Source organism: Falco punctatus (genome assembly GCF_963210335.1).
Source record: "Falco punctatus genome assembly, chromosome: 5".
In the NCBI taxonomy this organism is placed as follows: domain Eukaryota; kingdom Metazoa; phylum Chordata; class Aves; order Falconiformes; family Falconidae; genus Falco; species Falco punctatus.
In genome coordinates, this window is record NC_137584.1 from 49,628,728 (window position 1) to 49,648,025 (window position 19,298).

Genomic DNA, 19,298 nt, shown 5'->3' on the forward strand with positions numbered 1-19,298 from the left:
GTTTGTTCTAGGCTATGTTGTTGATTCAGGTTTGTGTCATCAGCAAATTTTAATAGCATACTCATGTTTTTGTTCTAAGGTCAACTAACAGAAATATTTAAAAGGTCAGTATCATGACTGATTGTTCAGGGACTCCATTTATAGTATCTCCTAAGTCTGTTTTCTTTGGAGCACCATCCATTGCCGTCCTTATTAGTTCCCATCCCTTGCCCTCTGTACTAATCCTCATCTCTTCAGTTTAATTAATATCTTGTGTGGCATCATTTGAAATACTAAGTAAAGTTCAAAAAAACCAAACCCACATGAATATATTTCCCTTCTTTAGCACATCAGTTTTCTGACAAAGAAAAAAAATGCAAAAGTTGCATTTCTATTCAACTTTGTGTATATCATCCCATTTTCCCATTTACCAAAGTGGGTTTGTTCTTATCTACAAAATGTTTGTCAAGTTCTTATACCACTCACACCAGATGGGTAAATCTGAGCTTGCCCTTACTGTTCTTTCTTGAGTACAGGTACAACGTCTTCTCTTACATGTGCTAAGGTTGGCAGACTTCATTAAAAAAAAAAAAATGTTGTCACTTTTAATGTGTCAGTTCTTTTAGTATCCTGAGATGATATCTTGTTTTCCCTGTTCAGGTTACATTAAGCTCCTTGAAGAAGCCGGGGGGGGTGGGGGGGGTGGGGGAGGAATGTATGTCGAAAGTTGGAGCTCCTTCCGCAAGAAAAATTAGGCAGGAGGAAGCTGAAGTGAACAGCCAGTCAAGTGGAGGGTTTGGTTACTCATCCATCAGCCTGGCTATTCTTCTCAGTTGCTGAGGAAATCCTTGCTCTTTTTGGGTAATCTGCTCAGGCAAGCTGACTTTTTTCTCTTTTTCTGATGTGTTCCTCTGTAGTGGAGGAAAATTACAAGATTAGGTCCATCAAAAGGAAAATGCCTTTTGGAATCAGTTGAGCATATAAAGCTAGCAAAAATGAGTTAAGTTTGTGTGTGGAAAAAGTATGAGTGAATAATGAGCACACGAAAAAAGTGAGCAGGTTTGCATGCAAAACCCTCAAATGCATTAAAAATGGGATAGTTATCCACGTTGGCAATCCAGACAGAGGTGAAGAAAGAAGATAGAATAACAGAGGCATCTACAAGAACAGTTTTCCTCTTGTGAAAAATACACTTAAGTACCTATGCTAGTTTAGGTCCTGTGAGGTAGTGTTCTGCAAGGTGAACTGTTCATGTCCTTTATTTTACAACACATAAAGACAATTAGCATTTTTTTTTCCTATTTATTTTAATTTAGGGTATTTTGGTATTTCTCAGCTTTCCTTTCTTTGCTGAAGGACTGAGAAACTGGAGTGAAATAATGACATACCTTAATCTGATTTTCAGGCTTCTTGGTTGTGTAGCTGATGTGGTTGAATTGGGAGCCCTTTAAGAACTTTACTTGATTATTTTTGTTGTTATATTTACTTTTAACAGCTTGTAATGGAAATAAACTGCACTAAAAGGCTACATTTCGGTGCCTGCATACTGATGGACTTGGGGTTCAAAAGAAATCTGTATTTGCTCAAACATAGCTGAAATCCCTATGGCTAGGAGGGGTAGGGACATTTGAAGAAATCCATCCAGTGCTGTCAGCCACAGACATTTCAGATTGGGCAACTGCAACTGGAGAATTTTGTCTTCTTGAAACCTGTAAATATTAATGGACACATGGGTGTTTGGTCCATGTTTCTAAGAAATTCATACCAAAATCTTACCCTGAGCTCATACATCCTTCTACATCCATTCTACTAAATATCAGGAAGTCAAACTCGGGAGTTGTAAAGCAGCAATACTGATGCAGTCTTCTGAAAATTTACTGGCCAGCAGCAAAAAAAAGGCAGTCACTGTCTGATGGGGGCAGCCCTGGTAGGTGATCAGAGCAATGACAGATGTGAGCAGGATTTCCCTTTATATCTCTGTTCTAGACTGAAATGGAATGAAATAATTTTTTCTGTTGGCAGTTTTAAATGATGTATTTTTCAGAAAGTCAGGACAGACTTTCAGTGCAGAGACCTCAGTCCTGCAAATACTTAGGCATATTAGTTTGTTGAACTCAGTTATTGATATGTTTTTATGGCAATAAGGCTTGAGTGGGGATTTAACAGCATGCCTGTGTTGAACTCGTTTTGCTTACTTGCTAATGATTACACCTGAACGATGCAAGAACTATTTTTTTTTTTTTTTAATAGAATTAGGCCACTTTTCCCTTGGGTAACTCTTGAACTGTTTTTTGTTTTTCCTTTTTCCTACCCCAGTTATCTAGACTTACTAGATCTGCAGTTTTAAATTAAACTGTCTTTAAGATGAGATTAATTATGAAGAGCTGCATCCCCAAAAGATATTTTAAAAAGCACTTTGAGTTAAGCTAAGGCATTCAAAAGAATCTTAGTAATAATGGTTACACTTGATTTTTCAGGTGTGCTTTCCTTTTTTCATAGAGCATATGGAATACCTCTAGAAAGTTATTGTGTTATTTTAAAAAAAAACACCCTTGACTTCACATGTAAAGAATATATAGAGAACTATCATCTCACCCAGTTCTGGGAATATAATGCCTTCAGAAATCAGAGTTTTGTTCTTTGCAGTACTAATGTTGCTTGCATTTGGAAAGCAACCAAGGCCTGTGCTTTGCTTCCCGGCCCAACATGCCCAAGTTGTATAAATGAGCATGAACAGAATGTGCTTGTGAATTGGGAAGACATCATGAAAAGTGAAATGACATGGGGGAAAAAAATTGTCTGCAGTGAAAACACTTTGTGTGAGAGAGTATGAATATTTTACCTGAAGAGAAAAAAATTGCGATGTTCTGGTTGGGCAGACTAAGGAAGGTCAGTTGAAGTTGTGTCCTTGTGTTTTCTTTTTGAAATAAAAAAACCTGACATTCAAAAAAGTTCATGTAGTTGCTCGTAGGCAAGTGGGTTTTATTATTTGCCTTCGTTGAATGGTGATAGCTAGTTATTTTAAAGGTGTCCAAATTAAAAAAAAAAAAAAAAAAAAAAGAGAGAGAGAGAAAGAAAAAGACGGTATTATGAGAAAATCTTCCTGGAAAAGAGGCCAGCCTTTGTTTGCTTAGGGGATTGTGAATATGGGATTAATGATTTATAGCAGGGGTCCTCAAACTATGGCCCCCCAGGGTCCTCAATCCGTCCCCCGGTATTTACAGACCCCCCCATCCCCCCAGCCGGGGGTTGGGGGGGAAACCAAGCAGCCGCAGATGACTGCCTACCACTTCATCTGCGCGCCAGCCCCCTGTTTAAAAAGTTTGAGGACCCCTGGTTTATAGGAATGGCCAGATACTGGAGTAGCTGCTTACTCTTAACAGCTGGATAAGGTTTAAAAGCATAGGCCTGGTCATAACTGACATGAATGGAGTTGAGTTCTGTCTGAAAAAGCATGTTTCTTACTGTCTTTGACCTTAAATTCACAATATTCCAACAGTAAAAATGAATTTACAAACTGTTCTGTACAGTTTCTTGACTGATCTTTTATTATCCAGTCAAGTTGGCTAGGTAACTCAGCTTTTCTTTAGATCAGTAATACCCAGAAATGAGTAGAAACAGCTTTTAAAAAAAAATCTGTGGTTTTTAGCTTCATAATAAAATTAACAATGTTGCATAATATGATTTTGATAACACAATTTTAGGTTAATGTCTCTATTCATTTGTACTGCTGAAGTTGCATGAAGAGTTGCAGTTGGACTACTGAAATGTTTATGCTGTTAGCTCCATAATATAATGAACTGGTGCTTTAAGTCAAGGGATGTCTTCCTCCAGCTCCTCGAAGGGATGGAGTAGACTAGTGAAGGAAAAGGTTGTCTCTCCACTTTGAGTTTTCTGTGTTTTGTACATATCTTTAAAAAATAATTTGAAGTGTGAATTAAGTGAGTTTTTAAACGCTTAATTATCCTACCAATGTATCTTTAGTCATGGAAAAAGTTCAAAATAGTAGTTGTGCAAAAAATGATGCAATACAGTAGTGGTATTTTCCTCAGTGTGATCTGCCTTTGCATTTATAGAGCAGCAGTGTCCTGTTGGCAAATTAAAAGAGCATGTGTTATTGCTATAAATAATAGAAGTTTTGACTTCTCTTTTCACTTTGGAAGCTGAGGCCTTATCTTAACTGCAGGGACACTTCTGGGTTTGAATCACTCAGATTATGGACTTGATTTGAGATTGCTGTGGCTCCCCTTCTGCATGTGGGTGAATGCTGTAGTTCATCCTTGACGTGGAATCAGGTCTTGCTGGATTCACGTGTGCAGATGAAAAAGGTGGGGAATTGCCTCTCTGTTGCAAGGTTTAAACACAGTCTGGTTCTAGTCCCTGGGACTCTTGTGCATCTGTGTGAATTTTTACTTTTTTTAATAAATGTGTTGTGTTGATAGACTAAAGCTAGAGCAACAAGCGACAATAAGCGTTCATCTTCCTGTGTATTTTTCTTCAGTCCTCAACACGTAGTAGGGTGCAGAATGGGTAGGACCTCCTGCAAGGAATTACTCAAAGTCACGATCGTAGTTTGTAGAGGCTGGCAAACAACTACCAGACATAGTTTTCTCTTGCGATGATGAACCCAGCTACAGACAGCTTCTAGTACAGCTGAGAGAAGAGACTAGTAGGCAATACTGTTATACTGTGGTTAGGGTGGCAGGGGTGGAGAGGGCAGGATTACAAAGTGGGTTAAAGCTGAAGCAGTGTTTTGGAAACCCCTCTGTGATGTTTTTTGCGTGAGTACCTAGACTTAATTTTTGTGATGTCCTGTTCATTCAGAATTGAGCTAAGGCACAGATGGGTTAAGTTAAACAAAAGAATTGAGTGATGCAGTGGTTTTAACTGTTTCAGCCCCTCAAAATCTTCTACTGAAGAAGTAATCCCAGTATGGGATTACTTTGGAGTAATGTAAGCCTACCAATAAAGGGGTTGTGGTGGTGGTGGCTGTCTTTTGTAGCCATCCAGAAGGTAATTTGGGTACCCTAGTCTTCTCTGCTTACCAGTTGATAACTACTGTAACGCACCCCAAAATGGAGCCCTAACTCCCTGGTAACTTTTTATTGCATTTCAACTATAGGGCTGTTACTCTACCTTTAAGAGATGCCCGAGGTTTTAGCCTGTGCAGTGCAACTGAAAATCTTTAATAAAAACCCAACTTTTTTCTAAATAGGTATTATATTGACAGATGAAATCTACACCTAGCTCTAACATGTTATCTCAGGCTTCAGTCTTCCAGGTTTTCACAGACCTAGCTGATTCTCTGGCAGAAAGTTTGGCCCCTTCTTGCTATAGGTCGTAAGAGAAAATCCTTATGGAGCTTTGGGGAATAGTGTGAAAAATATTTACCTTTTTAGTTTCTGAAATGGGCAGTAGGTTTTGATTACTGAAGGCAGCATGGGATTGGGCCTTTTCACTTCCCACTCCCCAGGCACTGTTCTTCAGGTGGCTTTTTAGAGCGGATAGTTACAGTTTGTTCCTGGTTTCCTTAAACTACGAAGTGATCTGCACTTCGCGTGTTTAGGCATTTTTGTTGCTTCTTTCTGAAGAAGGGGAATGTGCACTGGATATAATACCAGAATGCATCTGCAGTTTGTTTGCAACACAAATCCCTTTTTACTGAGGCTCCCCCAGGCCTTGCAGTGCCGAAAACTCTGGATTGTGTCCTGAACGTGGCGGGTTTGAAGCCAGAGGCATTCTCTCCCGTAAGGCACCCCTGGACGCGCTACCACAAGCATTATTTTCTGGGAGCAAAGACTACGCTTAGCGAGCGGCACGAGTCAACACAGCTGATTTTCACTCGCCGTGCCTTTTGGTTTAAAATGCGGGACCACAGCGGCGCCGGCAGCCGCGCTGTCTGCGGGGCGGGGGGCGGTGGTCCCGTGCCCCGGCCCCGCTCCCTCCCCGCGGGCCGCGGCGGGGAGCACTCGGCTGCCAGGGCTTCGCTGCCAGGTAACTCCGCCGCCATGCGCAGCCGCCGCTGTCCCTAGCGCAGCTGCGGCTTCTTTCTCAGAGGGAAGTGAGGGGCTGAGGGAGGACGGGGACGCGGTGGCGGCAGCCTTGCCTCCCCCCGCTCCGGCTGTCTCCCCTTGTCAAACAAGCTGTTATCACGTCGCGTTACAGTGTCGCGCCGTCATGGCGCCGGCGGGACCCCACGAACGGTCCGTGGCCTTGCAGGGGGCGCCGGGGGCTGCCCGCGGCTCCGCGGGGGAGGGTTTGGGGCTGCCCCACCCGCCCCCCGGCCCGGCCGAGCGGCCCCGGCGCTGCGGGAGAGCAGGCGGGGGCGGAGCGGGCCGGGGAAGTGTGGCGGTCACGTGGCGGGGGTCACGTGGCGGGGGAGTCGGGCCCAGCCGCCGCCGCTCCGGTAGCGGTGAGAGAGGGAGCCGGGAGGGCGGGCGGGAGGGAGGGGGAGGCGCGCGGGGCCGGGGCGGGCGCGGGGAGGGAGCCCGGGGGTGCGAGCGGCCGCCGCCGGCTCCGCCGCCGCGCCGCGCCCCGCCGAGGTGAGTGCGGGGGGGAGGGGGCGATGCGCGGGGCAGGGCCGCAGGGCGGGGGCGGGATGGCGCGGGCGGCTGCGGGGCTGTTTTCATTCCGTGCCGGCAGGGCGGCCCGTTTTTTGGTTTGGTTTTTTTTTTTTTTTTGGGGGGGGGGGTCGGTGGTGTGGTGTGGTGGTGTCCCGGGGCGCCGCCGGGACTCGCGCATCCGCTGTGTGCCGCGCTCCGCGTTCGCCGTGTGGCGCTCCCCCGCGCGCCGGAGGGGCACCGGGCGGGCCGGGCACCGGCCGCGGCTGGCGCCGTTCCTGCCGTCGCGGGCACGGCGGGCGGGAGCCTGGCGTCTGGCCCCGGCCCCGCGCCTTCCCGCGGAGCTGCGGCTCCGGGCGGTGCGGCTGGGGGGTCCCCGCCCTCCCCCGGGGGCTGCCGCTCCGCCTCGCCGGGTGGCCGGGGGCCGGCGAGAGCCCGGGGCGGCGGCGGCTCCGGCATCACCCGTGCCTCTCCGCGCGGTCGCGCCGCCGTGCTCAAAATGTTGTGGTTTTGTTTTTTTTTTTCCCTTTGCATCGCCCCCGCCTTTCCGGGAGCGGGGAGCTGGGACATTTGCCCCGCGATAGGGTGACATTCCCGAGCGGGTGCAACTCCCTCGCGTTCTTTTGTGTCGTGCCCTCGCATCGCGCCTTGCGATACGTGCCCGCGTGCGGGCGTGTTCAGCACCGCGCCTTCCTCTGGGTTTCCCAAAAAGTGCAGGAATCGTTCACCCCATTCCCTGCTGAAATTTGACTTAAACGTGACAACGGCTGTGGGGGTCGGATCAGAGGTGCGCCTCGTGCAGAGGCCGGGGTCTGCGCGTGGCGTGGCGGGTGGCGGATGCTCGGGAACGCCGTGACCACCGGGTGCCGTGCTGCGACGCCCTGGGAAGCCGGCCAGACCGCCAGCGATCTGAGGTTAAAGGACTTCCCAAGTCACATCTGACAGTTTAGGACTTAAGAGCCCTTTTTCTTCACGTGGCTTAGATACACGTCTTTTCAAAAAAGAATGATACAAAGGCCTCTTAATAGAAAAGTTTTTTCTCTGCCTTCTTCAAAAAAATGCAATTGTGCTTATATTATTGTCATAGGCAATTTCATTTTGCCAGGATGAAATTTGCCTGTCCCACGTATTACTGATTTGTGAGCAATGTACTGTGTTTTCAGTAGGTGAGGGGTATTTGTAATGGATATTTTCTGTGCATACAGCAGCTGTAAATAACAAAATTGGGTTTTAATGTCTGTTTTCACAGGTCATTTGCAAAATTTAAGTCTTAAAACCTAAAATAGCTTTTAATAAAATGCAGGATAATAAGAACTTGGTCAAAATAGCAAGTGTTGTACTGTGATACGATATTGACAGCTTTGAAGAGGCTTATATGAATATGAACCATGATCATTTAACTATTTCTATTTAAGTTTAAAGAATGAAGTTGTACAAAAAGAAGAGGTTTATTAATAGAACCAATTTCTCATTACCTCAAGATTTCTGGTAAATTTTTCTCAGCAATACCATCATAAATTTTTCTGTAGTAGCAAAATCATGGTGATCCCTAGGGATGCTAGCTATCAGCTTGATCTTGCAATCCTAGTTTATAAAATAGCTTCATGCCAGGAGCTCCTAACCTGATTGCTCTTATAAGGAACATTTGCACGAGTGGGCCCCGTTTTTCACAGGCGTTGTGAATGTTAGAAAAAATAGAACTATTTCAGAAAACTACATATCCCCCCACGCCTCCGTTGGAATTTTATAAGAAGGTCATTACCAGATTCTTGGGGGCTGAAAGGGGGTAGTGGGTTGGTGTGTGTGTGTGTATATATATTTAAAAGATTAAAAATAGCTTAGAAAAGTGACAGCTATAACTGTTGTGAATGACTTTCATGGAAAGATGATAATTTTTTTTAAATTTTTATTTGTACATCACATCACTGCTTCTAACAACAAGACTGGAATTTGGTCTCACCTAATCAAAGATGTTTATTCTAAAACCCTTAGTATATTTCACTGTACTATAAAAACCCTACTCACTTTGAGCTACACTGAGCTCATGATGGACAGTTTATTCAATATATTTCCTTCATTAAGTTGATTAGTAGATTTCAATGGTTCTATTGTAAGCTTACACCAAAAAAGCTGTTGCAGCGCAACTTTTCTTAGCTCATTGAGTAATTTTTATTGCAAGAAATGGTTGCTTCAGCTAAACTTTCAAACAAAATTAGTTTTGTTTGTGACTATCCTCTAGAAAAAGTTGTACTCATTTTATGTAATTTTTAAGTATATTTATAATACACAGCTTTTAGAAGTACTTTTCATCAGTAGGTTTCAAAGCACCTTGCAAAAGAATTCAGTGTAATTATTCTCTCCTTATCTAAGGGTAATTATTCTCATCTTATCTGGTGCTCATAAAGAGATCATTGTCTGCCTGTGATCACTGTAAGAAACTTTCTAAGAAGGTCTAACAATAAAATCAGATTTTTGATTTAATTTTCTTCTACAATGAAACCCACAAACTCACCTTTCTGTTTAGTACAGTTTTTCTGTTGCAGCATTTTTATGTCATTAATGATGCCTGAGGTTGTTTATTGATTTACCATCCATACCAAGGTTGGAACTCTGCGCTTTAAGTAGGACAGATGTCTCTTCTTGGTGTCAGAAGAGACCCTGCTGAAGGCTTAACCAAATTCACTGATGAGTTAGGGAACGATTCAGAACAGTTTCTGTTAAGGTCGTCGGAGTAGTAATGGTGCATGTCTGGTTCAGTTACTGCGGAGCTTGACTGCTAAGGGAGTTTGTACTGATGTCTCTTGATATTTAACAGGGGAAAAAAGTGTGTTTGTATGCAGAGCTGCTATAAATGGTATGGAATCTCACATTTCATTTTTCTGAGTGGAACTGGTGGTTCCAATCACCTTTGGTGTCCCATTTTTGTAATGTGTCCGGTAGCAGAACAGGCTTCTGATGTTAGAGGTGTGAAGTACCCACCCTTAAATTGTTGTTTTCCAACCACCTCTGTCAGTTGGGGTTTGCAGATGATGATCACTAATCATAATATTGGTAAATTTTAATAGTTTAGTTTAAGACTTGAGGTCTTCTACTGGGTTGATATTTTGTAAAATAGGACAGAACACCATGTATTTTGTTTTCAATTCAAGACAATACATTAAAGCATTGTCATTTAGAGATAAAATACAAGTTAGGAAATGTGTGTAATGGAAGGATTACAATTTGGGAGCCATGCAGTATACTATATACTAAATAGTATGGGACCTGTATTCCCACATAGTGTAATGATGTTGAGAAACATGAGCTCGTATAACTTAGATCTTAGTCGTAAACCTTTTATTAAAGGGGATGAAGGCTTACCTACTGTAATGAAATGTTTGCCAGCAGTCTTGCAGGTGTAGTGAGTGATTTCAGTTGACTCTCTGTAGAAACAATGCCTGCTTGTTCCAGGCTAGCATCCGGACTTCAGTTAGATCTGTGTGGATCCCGATTATTTGGAAGAAAGGTTCAGGAGAAAATGTTCTGAGATGACCAGTTTCAAAAAGAAGTTTTTCTGCCCATTTCTGTGTTCGTTGTTTTTGTGTGACTTCTTGTTTTGATCCATGCTTTTGTATTTGATCCGTTATTTCTGTGTTGTGTGATTTTAAACTAATGCCTTTGTTTACATCGATTTACAGTACTTAAAATTTTAGTATCTTTTAAATGGTCTGTGATAGTAATTTTTGCTTTGTGCTTATACCCATGAAAGACCTTAGTATTCCTCAGCTGCACATCTTATCCATGATAGCTGTAATATATCCAAGCTGGCCTGGAGAACCTCCCACTGGAAAGCTGGGCTGTTTGTGTAGCGTGGAAGTCCTGAATCATTTGATTGTTGCTTTCTGCATAGTTCCAGAGCTAGAAGGCCCAGCTGTTAGTCATACACTTTCCTAGTACCCTGGGTCTGAATAGTCTCCCAACATCCTTGCCTGCTGTGAAATATTCCTCAAAGCACGAGTATGAAGATTAATTCTCCCATTAGAATATAAAGATCTAGCATTTCTCAGAACTAATATCAATCCATCCTATCAGTTCTTCCTCTGCTTTGTACATGCAATGGAATAGATTGCTCTCCTTTGAAGACACTCTTCTCATCAAATATTTGTTGAAGCAAATCTCTTGCAGCTAAACTAATTTCTAAATAAAATCATATATCTCTTGTTTCATTAGTTTGAAGAATAATTGCAAGGTAAATTTTGGAAGAAGGCCAAACCCATTCACATAGCCATTCAAAGAAAATTACTGCAAATACTTTACCAGTGGTACCTGGCACCATTTAAGCAGATGAAAGACATAGAAAGGAGCCAGAAATGTTGCACACAATATGAAAAAAGATAATCTCTGTGTATTAGGAATACAATAGAAGAGCAGTGTTTTTAAAGATAAGTAGCAAATAAAGTTACTGCGAAAAACAAAGGTTGGCTGCCTGCTGTGATTGTGATGGATCACAGTCCACAGGAGGCTTCTTTAGTTGGAGAAAGACCACAGCTAACAAAATTCTTGAATTGTTAGAGGGAGAGAGTGGTCTCACTTTTATCCTGTTCTGGGTGCTGTATTTAGTATAGTGGGAACCCTGGTTTGCTGAGCAGCCAGGCATTACTAGCAGTGTTATTGTTGCCTGGGCTTGATAAGGAACAGATCTCCTTATTCTAATGGCATGGTGGAATGATTCCAGGAAATCCTTTCAGTTGTGAATAACTGAAAAATGAAACAAAACCCCAAAGATCTACCTGTCTAAAATCTGAATAAAATATACAAAAGGGAGATTGACTAACGCAAATCCTGTCTTGGAGATAATACAGCCCGTAGATAATAGTTAATGTTCTATAAAAATATCAGAAATGTTACTCATAAAGCTATTTTAAGTGTTAAATAAAACTTGAAAGGGGGAGCGATTTCAGCTAAGGGAGAAGGAGCGAGGGTTATATATTTGTGGTGTCTTCCCCAGCTTTCGTGAGTGATGCAAGTATGTTAAGAACTGTTACTATATAAATATCTTGGCTGCCATGCAAGTGCCCTACATAGTGTTTGGAAAGGAGGGAATTGAACAGTGTAGGTGTTGAACTAGCTTTGGATATTTTACCTGCCTTTTCCCAGGCACAAAACCGCAGACCTAAGAATGATCTATCAGCTCAGACCAAAGGTGTTTCTACATCAGTATCTTGTTTTTAACGGTGAATGATAGCAGATGCCTAAGGGAGAATATCATAGGGTGTGCAAATAGCTGAACTTCTGAAGAGAAGTATTGCTGGCTTCTAACAGGATGCAGTTTAAGAGTCTCTGGGCAGATGATTTGGTATTTAATAATATGGTTTTTAACAGTTGTGGTGAATTTATGCAATCTCTTTTTGAACACTTGATAGCTTTAGCATCTGTGGCATCCTGTGACATAAGAATAATGGAAGTATAATTGTCAATTTTTTCGTTAGGCTGTTGCCAGCTTAACAGTTACGATCCTCCACTCCTTTTGTTTTGCATGGTAAAAAATCCTGTTATTTTTAATTTGTGAAATTTGATACAAAACTTTTATAATTGAAGTTGAGCGCTTGAGGTGTACATATGGAATACCAGGCCTTTCTTACTGAGAAATATAAAAAAACTCTACATAAAATCTTCTCCATTTCAGTAATGTCCAGTTTGTTTACGCTTTGCATTTCTCTTAAAACAGAACCCGAGAACTGCTTATAGCCAGTTTTGCTCTTGGCAGTGTATCTTTTTGTGAAGACTGTGGTGTTCATCCCTGTATATGAATTGTGTCTGTAGAAACATGAGCATAAAAAGCTTGCTTTTGAAAAGCAATTGCCAAGTTTGTAATTGCTCATAAGAATGAAGAAAGTTTATATTGAGATTTTGTTGTGAAGTTTCTGTAGTTGAATAGCAGAGGACAGGTATTACGCTCATCTTTATCAAATGTTTATCCAAAAGATGATGTAAGGCATTCCTGAATAACGTGGAAGCAGAACAGTGTGTAAAGGAAATGTCTCTTTCCTACAGTCAATACCGAAACTTTCACTTCATCTGTAAAGAAACAGTGATATAAATCAAATGGGCTTGATTTGCCTTTCCAGACTTGGGTTACTCTGGAGACTGCTGAGGACGTTTCCAGTTTGGTATGGACTTATCCCTGGCATGGATTCCTCATCTTGAGTGGTAGGGTTTGTAGGCAGATCTTTAAAGATGTGTGATGCCTAAGGCAAAGGATTGTTTATGGCAGTGTACATATATATATATATATATGTATTTTTAATTTGTCAGAACAGAAAATGGGGCAGCAGCTCCTATTGTCTGGTAATTCTTTATGAATTTATTTAGGTGAAGCAATGAAAGTGGTTGAATTCTAGGAGAGAGATTTAAATAAATGTATTTGAATCTTAAAATGACATGGGAAGCTATGCAGTGAAAATCTGCTATCTTGCATGAATGACCAAGAGATAAAATTAAACCAGCTCATGTTACAGGTATGTGATTTGGAACCAAACCATTTGCAGTTTTTCTGAAGTGGAGATGAAGATGTGAAGGGGTGGGGGGGAGGGTAGGTTAGAGAGATGGGAGAAGGAATGTGGTTCTTTTGGAGATACCTCTAGTAAGCCCTATTATGAATTATAATAGACCAATATGAGCAAGAGTTAGTCTCTCAACAACAAAAACTTCAGTGCAGCAACAGGGTTATATTAAAAGCAAATGTATATCATAGGATTAAGTGGTAAAGTCCTCTTCCTCTGAGTTACAGGTCTTCCAGAGGTGGATTCCTTCCAGATTTTGACAGCCTGCTGAGGAGTCATTTGTTTTTCCTTTATACCAGTAGAATAACCCAAACATGTATGAAATCCAATATACGTTATTTCCCAGTATTGCTAAGAGAATTTTTGAATTGGAAAGTCTGTTCACTGGACCTGTAATAAGGTTGAGGAAAATATACTGTATAAAAAAGTGTAATTTGAGCTCAGTCCTAGTGCTAGGAGTAGGTCTGTATGGTATTAATCCCTCCCTTGTATTACCAGAAGCTTAAGTACTTTTTTTTTATTAATAAAGGAATTGGAAATTGCTTTTTCTTCCAAAGATTTAAATGAGAGACCACTGATTAGAGAATGATGATGTGGCTTGGGAGATGAGGAATAAGATTATATGGAAAATTTTTACAATACAGTTTCATTTTCAGTACTGTGTTGGTAGCTTTGCAATTGTTATTAATACAGAGAGCAGATGACCTGATTAGTGGTTGTTCTGGGCTAAAAGTGACTAGTAATGCTGAAAGATTTCATAGAAGATAGTGTCCTGTTTTCACGAGATGCAACAGTAAAGTCTTTTGTCACTGTCATAGGGAGTTTATATTCAAAAAGTTGGATAGTTACTTAATTCAGTCTTCCCCTTCCCCCTTTGGAGTTGTGTTTAAATACTTCTGGTGTGAGAAAGCTTCTAGTTGGTTTGGAGAGAAAATATTTGTGATTTAATTGTCTAGTTCTGTGGTGCCAGAATGAGCCCTTGATGCTTTTAGAATAGCATTGCTCATTGAAACTCTAGAAATTCTGGGAAAGTTCGTTTGGCTTTGAATCCGTGTCCTTCCTTGTCATCCAAGGATGAATGTGAAAACCAAGTAATGACCACCATTTGCTTTATGTTGGGCAGCGAATGAAAACTCTCCTAAAACAATCAAGTGACCTTTGTATGGGAAATGATACTATTTTTATAGTGTCTCCGTGAGTACATCTACTGGCTGTCCATTTTTGGTTAAAGAAGATATAATGGGATAGATGTGTTGTGAGGATTTGGATCATATTGATTCGCCTCCAGCTATGTTGTCACAGTTTTGTTAAATATTATGGCTGATGGCGAGTGTACATTCTGATGTGCAACTGTGGGTTTGTTTTCACTTACCTTTACTTCTACTTTGATTTATTGGGTAGACTAAAAATGCATTGCTTTCTGAGCCTAACCATTGCTCAAGCACTTGCAATGACTTTTCTCCCTTGGAGTATCTTGAGAGGTTTGGGGTTTTGCCTTCTTCACAGGTAGGAGTAGTGTGGAAGCACTGAATGAAAGACCTTTAAATGCTTATGATGCTCAGTTCTGTTTGTATTTTGATTGCCTTAAATGACATTTTTGAGTGCACCTCCTCATGTGTGGGCTGATAACAATAGGCCTGAGGTGATGCAGGTTGAATGGTGAAAGTACTGGAGAACATACTAAAGAGTACATGGCTTCTTTCAGTTTGTGTCCTTGATTAGACTGGTGTTTTTAGGGGATGTGGTGTATTTTTTGCACTTTTTTTGTTGTTGGGTGTTTTGTTTGCTTTTGTTTTAATTTGGGGGGGGGGGGTTTGTTGTGGTTTTTTTTTTTTTTTTTTTTTTTTTTTTTAACAATGGTTAGGACAGTTTGTTCCAGTCTTTCTGGTTAAGGGTTGTGACCCTATTTCCAGGATGCTGCTATTGTTACTGTCTTTGCTTTCATTGAGATTTACAATTGCGCAGTTTTGTGGTATGCTAGGTGAGACTGTGTTTTGTTATTGCTTCCTTGTTCCCTCTACATCTTAATAGCACATGTAGTCAGGAAAGAAATCTTGGGGATTTTGTATTGTTTTAAAGCACCTCATTATGTTAACTGATCTAAAAATCTATCTGGAAAATTGCCCCAGCCTAAAAGTAAATAACAATTGCACGCAGACATACTTGGCTGCACAGCAAGATCTATTTTTAGAAAAGGGTTCTGTTCTGTTTTCACTTAATTTTGATGTTTTGGAGTTTTACCTTCATTAGAGAAATCTAATGAATTTTGGCATCTTTTCCAGTTCTTCCTAATACATAAGTGTATGTATCCTCTGGATCAGATTTCAGAATCATCTGTGTAAGGGAAGCTCAGCTTATCCGTCAGATAACCTCAGGTATTTCAGTAATTCCTAGTGTGTTCGAAGTTCTGCCTGTGCTTGTTTGGTGTTTACTCGAGCGGGGCCTTGGGGTTGGAAAGGTGAAATAGGCTGTAGGAGGTTGCTGCTATATAAATACAACATACTGAAACCCAGCTGCATTCCCATATAGATGAGTGTTCTGATAAAATGCTAGTTTTGTTTTTTAAACGAACCTGTGCCAGTCTAAGTTAAGTTACATTTGGTTTATATTTTTGCTGTGCATTAGTTGATTGCAGCAGCAGATGAGGATTTAGAATTCCTGTACTTCTCCCAGTTCTACCATGAGCTTCTGTATTGCCTTGAGATGCTTAATTGTCTTTTACTCAGCAGTAAAATGGGAATAATGCTGTTTTCCTACTTCCAGGATCACAGAAGCTAGAAGAGCACTTCTAGGATGCAGGATAAAAGGTCAAAGTTCAGGGTCATGTTAGAAGAAATCATTAAGCAGTTGGAAAGGAGTCAAATGTTCACTCAGCTGAAGACGATTAGGATAGGTAAAGGTTAAACTAAGAAAGTTGCAGAAGAAGATAGGACTGAAATAGGACAGGCTAAGCTGCAAATACTGTTATGTGACTCCTTATTTCTTTGTTTTCTTGTTGATTCTTGAGACTGTGAACTCTTGGCCTATCACTTGACATCTGTAAACCATCAGACACAGCAAAGTAATGATACTTTAAAATAATAAGATTGGCAAAAGTGCATGCCTGGATGAGGCACCTGTGTAGGGCACGTATTCAGACATACCCACTAAAGCAGTCTTGTAGCTGAAAGATTCCTCCACCTGTTTGTAGCAAATAATCACAGAAAGGTACCCACAGTGTTGCTAAATCAGAATACAGTGTGTTGGGAGTTTTGGGAGTTAGCAATGACAAGTCCATATTGTTCATCCATTGGTAAGGATGTGTTTGTGACAGAAAGGCTGATGCAGCAGCTTAGTTCATTATTTTTTTTCTTTCTCTCCTGTGTAATAGAAAATACATCTGTAGAGTTTATCCATAGAGATGCTTTTTGGTCACATATTTTTGAGTGAGATTGTGGGAGTTTTCATTTTCATAGTCCCTTAGCAATGTCTGTGTTTACTGAAGCAGTATGAATAAAGCAGGGATGCTCTTTGTTGAAAAGTCTCATCCTACCTGTTTGGGATTGTTTCTGGAGAACAGACTGCTAATTCCTATAATCATTTTCTTTAATACCTAACTCAGCTATTATGCCCCAGATTTATGTTTGAACAGTGTAGTATGCAATATGCAAAATATAATTTATGCATTTCATAGATTTATTAAGGCGAGAATTAAGCATTACGGTTATGTAGCCTAAACTAATGCACAGCACTTTCTTAGTTGGGTGCTTAGGTTAAACTAAAACAGTGTTCTTTTCAGAGAAAGTAAGACTTTAATTTGTGATACAGGTATGAAGCTGGTTCTTTCATGTAGTCAACTGTCAATGGGCCTGTTCTTTTCTTGCATCTAGGTATAGGTAGAGACCTTGTGAAAAGTAGAATTGTACTTCAGGGCAAAGAGGCGAATATAAAATACCTTAGGTCACAGAGAAGAGTAAGAAAAGTGGAGAAGGTCCTTCCTTCTCATTTTGAGGCTTATCAGTGTTCTGGTGCAGATGTTTATTTGGAAATGTAACTGAACAAATGAAACATATCATAAAAATGCAACGAACAAAATTTCATTCTTCCATAATTTTCTTCGATAGTTTCTCAGATTGTGGTGTGAGGCTTCCTAAGTGTCTCACCTTGAGCTGCTTACCACTCTTTGTGATGTGTCTTGTTGACCTACCTTTTTTCTTCCTATTTTTTGAGAGACTTATTCTCTGTCTTCAGAGGTATACTTGCCACCTCTGAGTAGCTGAGTAAATTCAGGGGTGTCTCAGGAATTTAAGTTCATCAAAAGACGGTAATGCTGTCACGTTTCTTGCCTTGTCCCTCTGCCTTTCTGAGTTTTTCTTTCAGGACAAGCTCCTTTGGCTATGTGATTGATACTGTGCATAGTTCCTTAAAGTGAGACCGTTAAGGTTTTTGCTCTCCAGACTCTGGTGTTTAAGTGGCCTGTACCATAGTACTCAGATCTTCTCCCTCAGGCTTTTCTTGCAGGATGTTTCAAAGCCATCTGCTTTAAATTACGAATAAGTGATAATAGGGAGGGAAAAGTTGTTGGAGATGCTGGTTTCCATACCAAATAAAACTCACAGAAGTACACAGATTGTTTGGCAGCATTAGGATATGTAGTGTACTTTGCAGCACGCTTGCTGTGAACTGACAGCCAAAGACCTTTGTTCACGGTTTTGGAAAATTTCAGGCCCAGAACTCTGGTTAAAACACTATTCAGACAAAAAACAGTATATAGCCACTGCCCTGAAAGCCATAATCTCCTTGTATTGAGGTTGTCAGACTTAATATAGAGATGTCCTGTACTTTGTGCTGTTTGAAGGATCAAAGGCTTAAGAAACATGATGCTTCAAATTGTGAGTTATTTGCCCTAGAACCCATTCACATGGAGTATCTTCTGCAGAATTTTTCTGGTATTTACAAACAAAGTGGGCAAAAGCTTAGGTTTTCCTAGAGTAGGTTTGTTTAGTCTGTATTTGATTCTTTTTTTCTTTTCTCTTTTTTTTTTCTTTTCTTTTTTTGTAGTCTAAATTCTGAAATCCTTACTGATGAGTCTAATTATAAACAAGACATTCTCTCATGCTGGTGATAAGTCTAAATCTGCCTTGGGACAATGACTGCTTTCTTAGCAAGATGTCAGTAGAAAGCCTGAAAATGCTGCCACACAGCAGCTTGCTTTCTCAGCTAGAAAAATATGTTTATTGTCAGTACCTTGTTAGATCCTTATTATCGTAGAAATTGATTGTATATAGTACAGTCGTAGCATCCTTCAGTCAGATGCCCTGGCTCTTTGTGGTTATACCTGCAATCAGCAGGGTATCATTGTGTGTTCATAGCTTGAGCATATGAAGATGTATTTTGCTGAACCTAGGCCTTGCTCAGCTGGAAAGGTTGCTTCCTGCTTTCCACTGCTTGTTTTTGGTGGATATTTGTGTCGTGCAGAAACAAAAATGAAACAAAGGTGTTGGTATTATGCACAGGTTTTGGGTTGAGACAGGCATGTTGGTTGTCAAAGAGGTATTTTTTTTGTGTCCTGTCCTGTTCCCCCAGCCCCAGTCATGGTATATGATTACAGTAATAACCAAAAATGTGGCTGGAAAGAATCTAGCACTTTCTCTTTCCTCTCAGATGTTTGCAGTCTGTGGTGTTTTTTTAAGGCAAACACCTACTGTATACTTCTATCGGTTGGGTCTTTATGGGCATAATATGAAAGGAATCGCTGCCATCCTAATTTTTTCATCAGCATTTTAACTCTGTTTTGCTTAATTGTACATTGTTTTTCTAATAACACGCTTCTATCTCCCTGTGTGAACTTTATATCTAATTTATTGAGACAGGATTGTCTTGCGTGGTGGATTTTGCGAACACATAATTTCTGATGTTAAATAATTCAAGATTTCATTGGTGTGCTAATAAAAAAATGCTTCAATAACTTCTGGGTTTGCTTTCAAAATTTTTTTTTTTTAGTGTAAAAGTGTCTTACAAATGCTGTTGCTAGACTGAAGGACAGATTCTCCCACCCCTCTCCCCCAAACCCTATATCCCTGCTAAGCTAATTAAACATCCCTTGTGCTGGTTGGCAGATGACACTCTACAGTGTGCATGTGCAGGCTGTTGGCCCGTTTACTCGATCCAGGAAATTGATACCATGCCTGAAGTCTGATTTGGGCCTTTTGCCCAAGAGCTTTAGCATCATGGCTTC

At 41.0% G+C, this 19,298-nt stretch overlaps 1 protein-coding gene across 7 annotated transcripts in view; it reads left to right on the top strand.

Annotated features, from left to right (window-relative positions):
* The window catches only part of TULP4 (TUB like protein 4), a 172,230-nt gene that overhangs the window by 10,841 nt on the left and 142,091 nt on the right, over positions 1-19,298 (top strand). For 3 of the 7 annotated variants that reach the window (XR_013928321.1, XR_013928322.1, XM_080388451.1), the window contains exon 1: positions 691-6,391. The gene's annotated coding sequence lies outside the window, so the exon portion shown is untranslated. Of the gene's footprint in view, positions 1-690; positions 6,392-6,412; positions 6,522-7,251; positions 7,454-15,363; positions 15,457-19,298 lie in introns of those variants that run through there. The other 4 variants (XM_080388454.1, XM_080388453.1, XM_080388452.1 and 1 more) reach the window with 4 other exon arrangements.